General features: G+C 34.0%; 9 non-coding genes across 9 annotated transcripts; all 9 read right to left on the bottom strand.

Moving 5' to 3' along the window:
• Nucleotides 1-3,143: 3,143 nt before the first annotated feature.
• On the bottom strand, nt 3,144-3,232 carry Trnay-gua (transfer RNA tyrosine (anticodon GUA)). The gene is given in 2 exon segments: nt 3,144-3,179; nt 3,196-3,232. It is a non-coding gene; the product is annotated as a tRNA-Tyr (tRNA).
• Nucleotides 3,233-3,654: 422 nt separating this feature from the next.
• Nucleotides 3,655-3,743, bottom strand: Trnay-gua (transfer RNA tyrosine (anticodon GUA)). Its single transcript is given in 2 exon segments — nt 3,655-3,690; nt 3,707-3,743. It is a non-coding gene; the product is annotated as a tRNA-Tyr (tRNA).
• Nucleotides 3,744-3,915: 172 nt separating this feature from the next.
• On the bottom strand, nt 3,916-4,004 carry Trnay-gua (transfer RNA tyrosine (anticodon GUA)). The gene is given in 2 exon segments: nt 3,916-3,951; nt 3,968-4,004. It is a non-coding gene; the product is annotated as a tRNA-Tyr (tRNA).
• Nucleotides 4,005-4,176: 172 nt separating this feature from the next.
• Nucleotides 4,177-4,265, bottom strand: Trnay-gua (transfer RNA tyrosine (anticodon GUA)). The gene is given in 2 exon segments: nt 4,177-4,212; nt 4,229-4,265. It is a non-coding gene; the product is annotated as a tRNA-Tyr (tRNA).
• A 422-nt stretch (nt 4,266-4,687) lies between these two features.
• Trnay-gua (transfer RNA tyrosine (anticodon GUA)) lies at nt 4,688-4,776 on the bottom strand. Its single transcript is given in 2 exon segments — nt 4,688-4,723; nt 4,740-4,776. It is a non-coding gene; the product is annotated as a tRNA-Tyr (tRNA).
• A 172-nt stretch (nt 4,777-4,948) lies between these two features.
• Trnay-gua (transfer RNA tyrosine (anticodon GUA)) lies at nt 4,949-5,037 on the bottom strand. The gene is given in 2 exon segments: nt 4,949-4,984; nt 5,001-5,037. It is a non-coding gene; the product is annotated as a tRNA-Tyr (tRNA).
• A 172-nt stretch (nt 5,038-5,209) lies between these two features.
• Trnay-gua (transfer RNA tyrosine (anticodon GUA)) lies at nt 5,210-5,298 on the bottom strand. The gene is given in 2 exon segments: nt 5,210-5,245; nt 5,262-5,298. It is a non-coding gene; the product is annotated as a tRNA-Tyr (tRNA).
• Nucleotides 5,299-5,720: 422 nt separating this feature from the next.
• On the bottom strand, nt 5,721-5,809 carry Trnay-gua (transfer RNA tyrosine (anticodon GUA)). The gene is given in 2 exon segments: nt 5,721-5,756; nt 5,773-5,809. It is a non-coding gene; the product is annotated as a tRNA-Tyr (tRNA).
• A 172-nt stretch (nt 5,810-5,981) lies between these two features.
• Trnay-gua (transfer RNA tyrosine (anticodon GUA)) lies at nt 5,982-6,070 on the bottom strand. The gene is given in 2 exon segments: nt 5,982-6,017; nt 6,034-6,070. It is a non-coding gene; the product is annotated as a tRNA-Tyr (tRNA).
• Between the last annotated feature and the right edge of the window lie 1,345 nt (nt 6,071-7,415).

A 7,415-nucleotide genomic window follows, 5' to 3' on the forward strand; every position in this document is an offset into this window, starting at 1 on the left:
TATTTAGATAAGGTTTAAGGCTTATCTATAAAGATAGGTTATTAAGGTATCTATATAAGTTTTGCTTTTTAAGGTTTATCTATAAAGATAGGTTATTAAGGTATCTATATAAGTTTTGCTTTTTAAGGCTTATCTATAAAGATAGGTTATTAAGGTATCTATATAAGTTTTACTTTTTAAGGCTTATCTATAAAGATAGGTTATTAAGGTATCTATATAAGTTTTGCTTTTTAAGGCTTATCTATAAAGATAGGTTATTAAGGTATCTATATAAGTTTTACTTTTTAAGGCTTATCTATAAAGATAGGTTATTAAGGTATCTATATAAGTTTTGCTTTTTAAGGCTTATCTATAAAGATAGGTTATTAAGGTATCTATATAAGTTTTGCTTTTTAAGGCTTGTCTATAAAGATAGGTTATTAAGGTATCTATATAAGTTTTACTTTTTAAGGCTTATCTATAAAGATAGGTTATTAAGGTATCTATATAAGTTTTGCTTTTTAAGGCTTATCTATAAAGATAGGTTATTAAGGTATCTATATAAGTTTTGCTTTTTAAGGCTTATCTATAAAGATAGGTTATTAAGGTATCTATATAAGTTTTACTTTTTAAGGCTTATCTATAAAGATAGGTTATTAAGGTATCTATATAAGTTTTGCTTTTTAAGGCTTATCTATAAAGATAGGTTATTAAGGTATCTATATAAGTTTTACTTTTTAAGGCTTATCTATAAAGATAGATTATTAAGGTATCTATATAAGTTTTGCTTTTTAAGGTTTATCTATAAAGATAGGTTATTAAGGTATCTATATAAGTTTTGCTTTTTAAGGCTTATCTATAAAGATAGGTTATTAAGGTATCTATATAAGTTTTGCTTTTTAAGGCTTATCTATAAAGATAGGTTATTAAGGTATCTATATTTTTACTTTTTAAGTCTTTCCGGAAAAAAAGGGATTTTTCACACACACAATTATTTTGTAATTAACTATTAGAATAAGTATATTCAACTCCTGTTTCGAAGTGTGTGCAATGCAATATGCTCAGAACAACATGGATGAAGTACGCGTTGAGGGTCCTAGGTTCAAGTCGCGCTCTTTGCTTTATTTATTTTTTCATTTTTTATTTATTGCCTTTTAAGTTTTGTCTGTATAGGTGTCTTTCTTGAAAAAACGCGATTTTACACACACATTTTTTTTTTCATAACTAGCAATTAGGATTAGTATATTCAACTTCCGCTTCGAAGCGTGGTCAGGGCAGTATAGTGGTCAGAACAACATGAGTGGCGTTGGTGTTGGGGGTCCTCGGTTCGAGTCACGCTTTTTGCTTTATTTTTTTACTTACGCTTTTATATTGAATACCTTTTGCTTTTTAAGTTTATCTATATAGGTTTCTTTTCTGAAAAAAAAGCGCGATTTTGCACACACACACACAAAAACATTTTTTATAAGTAAATATTAGAGCTTTTTTTCTATCTGCTCTCATGGTGATGAGGTCATACAGCGCCATCTCTCGGACCCGATTTCACCATGGTTGACATTAACTGATTGCTAGTTCCAAAATATAAGTGATGTTAGATAAACTATAAAATGAATATTGTAATAAAGCAGATTGTTTCGAACAGCCTGTTAAACGAAGTGCATTCATGATTTTATTTATTTATTTATTTAAATGACCATGACATATTTATATGCAGGTAATATTGAAAAATATTTATATGTTATCAATATGTGATTCGTTTCTAAATAAAATCTCCGAAAAAAAAAATGTTTTTCGAAAAAAAAAACTACCAAGCGAAACTCGTTCTTCCAGATATTGTCTTTTAAAGACAATATAGAAGCTAACGGAAAAATTGTGTAAATTTAACGCTAAAAATAAGGTAAAAACTAAAAAAGTTTTTAAAATCATGCCTTTATTTGTTTATTAAAAAATAAAAAAATAATTTTTTTAATGAAAAATATGAAAAGCCAAAATAAATCTTGAAAACGTGAAGCATAAAACTAATTATATAAGTGAGAGGTACTAACAGCAACTAAATCGAAATTTTGATGATCATTATATATTTTTAATTTTTTATAAATGCTCTTAATTTTTTTCTTCTTTTGATATGGGCTTGGCTCAAATTTTGTTAAAATATGGCCTTCAAATCTTCACGCTTTTATAATTTTTTTGACGTCCATATTTTTTATTAAAAAATTATTACTCTTCTTTTAATTTCCTAAAATAACAGTATTTTCGAAATTTTTAATTTTTATTATCTTTAAGTATTCTTGATTATAGGGATTTCCCAAATTTGTAAACATTGCAATCCACTTTTTAGAAACAGAACCTCTAACGACCCACTTCATTATGGGTTCATTAAATTTGTTCAGAAATAAACAATTCATATTCTTCCCGAAAAGAATACGTGGGTCAAAAAGCAACTACTATAAAGAAAACAATAAATGCATTTATTATTAAATATAATAAATATTTATACAAGTGATAAAGAAACTCTTCGAAATTAATGCATGTGTCAGCACAGTAAATTGATTATGTAAACTCAGACGACACAAGAGATGTGCCATGTGCAAAAAGGTTGCTCTTTTTATATATCATTTACACATTGAAAAGGTATTGTTTTATTTCTTCATTTCTTATCATTCGACACGAATCACTTGTTTACGTATTGCACAATTTTATTTTGTCGCATTGTCGTCATGTGTCTTGACGAAGAAGATGTAACCCCATGTCACATTATTCCTAATTGTGGAAAGTTACATATATATATACAAGATCTTACTATGACCTTTAAAAATTTGACTTGTGGCCCATAGCCTGTTTCAATATATTTCATAACTGATTAGTATAAATATTATGAACTTCTATAATCAATATTTTTTTTCTTCCCTCATTAGCAAATGATGCCATTCATATGTAGTTAATTTTTTACTATTATTTGATTATTAAGTTTTGAAAATATAAAAATACTTTAACATCATTAAGTATGCACAAATGTATGAACATTTCAAAACTCCAACACTCCAGAAAGAAATTTTTAAAAAAATAGATTTCAAAATTGTATCTTGTTTAACAGGAAAAGAAATAAATTAAACAGAGGATTGAAAAGTTGCAAAACACCTCTCTTTTCATTGCAAAACTTCGTTTCCGTCGAGCCGGAGTCGAACCAGCGACATATGGATATCTATTTCAAAGCACCTACAGTCCACCGCTCTGCCAACTGAGCTATCGACGGCTGCAAAAGGTCGCTCAACAAGCTTTCAAATGCTGTAACATTAGGGTCATGATGCAATCTAAGTAATCGGCTTGCATGATAAAAATGCAGACTAAGAAGTGATTTCGGTCTTTCTGTTTGTGTTTTTCGTATAAGTAAAAAGAAGGAGAAGAAAGTAACTAATAAAAGTTCATCCGTCGAGCCAGCGACATATGGATAATTATTTCAAAGCACCTACAGTCTACCGCTCTGCCAACTGAGCTATCGACGGCTGGAAAAGGTCGCTCAACAAGCTTTCAAATGCTGTAACATTAGGGTCATGATGCAATCTAAGTAATCGGCTTGCATGATAAAAATGCAGACTAAGAAGTGCTTTCGGTCTTTCTGTTTGTGTTTTTGTTATAAGTAAAAAGAAGGAGAAGAAAGTAACTAATAAAAGTTCATCCGTCGAGCCGGAGTCGAACCAGCGACCTATGGATATCTATTTCAAAGCACCTACAGTCCACCGCTCTGCCAACTGAGCTATCGACGGCTGGAAAAGGTCGCTCAACAAGCTTTCGACTGCTGTAACATTAGGGTCATGATGCAATCTAAGTAATCGGCTTGCATGATAAAAATGGAGACTAAGAAGTGCTTTCGGTCTTTCTGTTTGTGTTTTTGTTATAAGTAAAAAGAAGGAGAAGAAAGTAACTAATAAAAGTTCATCCGTCGAGCCGGAGTCGAACCAGCGACCTATGGATATCTATTTCAAAGCACCTACAGTCCACCGCTCTGCCAATTGAGCTATCGACGGCTGGAAAAGGTCGCTCAACAAGCTTTCGACTGCTGTAACATTAGGGTCATGATGCAATCTAAGTAATCGGCTTGCATGATAAAAATGGAGACTAAGAAGTGCTTTCCATCTTTCTCTTTGTGTTTTTCGTATATGTAAAGAGAAGGAGAAGAAAGTAGCTAATGAAAAAACATCCGTCGAGCCGGAGTCGAACCAGCGACCTATGGATATCTATTTCAAAGCACCTACAGTCCACCGCTCTGCCAACTGAGCTATCGACGGCTGGAAAAGGTCGCTCAACAAGCTTTCAAATGCTGTAACATTAGGGTCATGATGCAATCTAAGTAATCGGCTTGCATGATAAAAATGCAGACTAAGAAGTGATTTCGGTCTTTCTGTTTGTGTTTTTCGTATAAGTAAAAAGAAGGAGAAGAAAGTAACTAATAAAAGTTCATCCGTCGAGCCAGCGACATATGGATAATTATTTCAAAGCACCTACAGTCTACCGCTCTGCCAACTGAGCTATCGACGGCTGGAAAAGGTCGCTCAACAAGCTTTCAAATGCTGTAACATTAGGGTCATGATGCAATCTAAGTAATCGGCTTGCATGATAAAAATGCAGACTAAGAAGTGCTTTCGGTCTTTCTGTTTGTGTTTTTGTTATAAGTAAAAAGAAGGAGAAGAAAGTAACTAATAAAAGTTCATCCGTCGAGCCGGAGTCGAACCAGCGACCTATGGATATCTATTTCAAAGCACCTACAGTCCACCGCTCTGCCAACTGAGCTATCGACGGCTGGAAAAGGTCGCTCAACAAGCTTTCGACTGCTGTAACATTAGGGTCATGATGCAATCTAAGTAATCGGCTTGCATGATAAAAATGGAGACTAAGAAGTGCTTTCGGTCTTTCTGTTTGTGTTTTTGTTATAAGTAAAAAGAAGGAGAAGAAAGTAACTAATAAAAGTTCATCCGTCGAGCCGGAGTCGAACCAGCGACCTATGGATATCTATTTCAAAGCACCTACAGTCCACCGCTCTGCCAACTGAGCTATCGACGGCTGGAAAAGGTCGCTCAACAAGCTTTCGACTGCTGTAACATTAGGGTCATGATGCAATCTAAGTAATCGGCTTGCATGATAAAAATGGAGACTAAGAAGTGCTTTCCATCTTTCTCTTTGTGTTTTTCGTATATGTAAAGAGAAGGAGAAGAAAGTAGCTAATGAAAAAACATCCGTCGAGCCGGAGTCGAACCAGCGACCTATGGATATCTATTTCAAAGCACCTACAGTCCACCGCTCTGCCAACTGAGCTATCGACGGCTGGAAAAGGTCGCTCAACAAGCTTTCAAATGCTGTAACATTAGGGTCATGATGCAATCTAAGTAATCGGCTTGCATGATAAAAATGCAGACTAAGAAGTGATTTCGGTCTTTCTGTTTGTGTTTTTCGTATAAGTAAAAAGAAGGAGAAGAAAGTAACTAATAAAAGTTCATCCGTCGAGCCAGCGACATATGGATAATTATTTCAAAGCACCTACAGTCTACCGCTCTGCCAACTGAGCTATCGACGGCTGGAAAAGGTCGCTCAACAAGCTTTCAAATGCTGTAACATTAGGGTCATGATGCAATCTAAGTAATCGGCTTGCATGATAAAAATGCAGACTAAGAAGTGCTTTCGGTCTTTCTGTTTGTGTTTTTGTTATAAGTAAAAAGAAGGAGAAGAAAGTAACTAATAAAAGTTCATCCGTCGAGCCGGAGTCGAACCAGCGACCTATGGATATCTATTTCAAAGCACCTACAGTCCACCGCTGTGCCAACTGAGCTATCGACGGCTGGAAAAGGTCGCTCAACAAGCTTTCGACTGCTGTAACATTAGGGTCATGATGCAATCTAAGTAATCGGCTTGCATGATAAAAATGGAGACTAAGAAGTGCTTTCCATCTTTCTCTTTGTGTTTTTCGTATATGTAAAGAGAAGGAGAAGAAAGTAGCTAATGAAAATACATCCGTCGAGCCGGAGTCGAACCAGCGACCTATGGATATCTATTTCAAAGCACCTACAGTCCACCGCTCTGCCAACTGAGCTATCGACGGCTGGAAAAGGTCGCTCAACAAGCTTTCAAATGCTGTAACATTAGGGTCATGATGCAATCTAAGTAATCGGCTTGCATGATAAAAATGCAGACTAAGAAGTGATTTCGGTCTTTCTGTTTGTGTTTTTCGTATAAGTAAAAAGAAGGAGAAGAAAGTAACTAATAAAAGTTCATCCGTCGAGCCAGCGACATATGGATAATTATTTCAAAGCACCTACAGTCTACCGCTCTGCCAACTGAGCTATCGACGGCTGGAAAAGGTCGCTCAACAAGCTTTCAAATGCTGTAACATTAGGGTCATGATGCAATCTAAGTAATCGGCTTGCATGATAAAAATGCAGACTAAGAAGTGATTTCGGTCTTTCTGTTTGTGTTTTTCGTATAAGTAAAAAGAAGGAGAAGAAAGTAACTAATAAAAGTTCATCCGTCGAGCCAGCGACATATGGATAATTATTTCAAAGCACCTACAGTCCACCGCTCTGCCAACTGAGCTATCGACGGCTGCACAAATCTGTATCAATAAAGCTTTCATGTAAATAATAAGAATTGAGCCATAAGAGATTAAGTACAGATATTATCCGATTTCAACTTTTTCTTGATTTCGAATTAAATGATGATAAGGAAATTTTTTTATACCTCACAATTTACAAATCGGATGTATTGATTTTCACGTTTTTATGAGGTTTCCGAAAAACACGTCTTTCTGTTTGTCTGCGAATACAATAAATAACTCATAAGCGCATTGAGCTAGACAAATGAAATCTACTGTGTGATTTTTACATTTAACTCATATTTTTCTATCAAATTTTGAACATGATCTAATTAAAAGAAATTGCCTATCTGTCTACTTGTGTGCAAGTAAAGAATACAAAATGTAAAATGCTGTATGAGTAAAATTTGGTATACAGTTTTAGCATGTAAAGAATGGATCTGTATCAGATTTTGAACCAAATCCATCAAGAATGACGGCCTGTATACAATAAAACTATATCAACATAATAACTAAATAAAAAGCTTTGAGCTAGACGGATGAAACTTGGTATGTGGTGTTGACATTAAATATATATTGACTTTTGTGGAATTGTGAATGAAATTCACTCACTAGAAATTTGGCTGTCTGTCTTTGTCAGCCTGTCAGAGGGAAAAAGAACACTCAGGCTTCAAAATTTAATAAGCTAGAAAAATAGAAATTTGTGTGCAGTTTTAGCATCTCTATAAATCCAAATTTGATTTGAACTTGTATCAAAATTTGGACCAAGCAAGTCAAGGGGTTGATTATTTATCCATCTGCATATTCATATGCATATAAACATGATAATTCAAAAGTACAAGGACTTAGATAAATG

The sequence above is a fragment of the Argiope bruennichi genome, chromosome 6 (genome assembly GCF_947563725.1).
Source record: "Argiope bruennichi chromosome 6, qqArgBrue1.1, whole genome shotgun sequence".
Taxonomy (NCBI): Eukaryota; Metazoa; Arthropoda; class Arachnida; order Araneae; family Araneidae; genus Argiope; species Argiope bruennichi.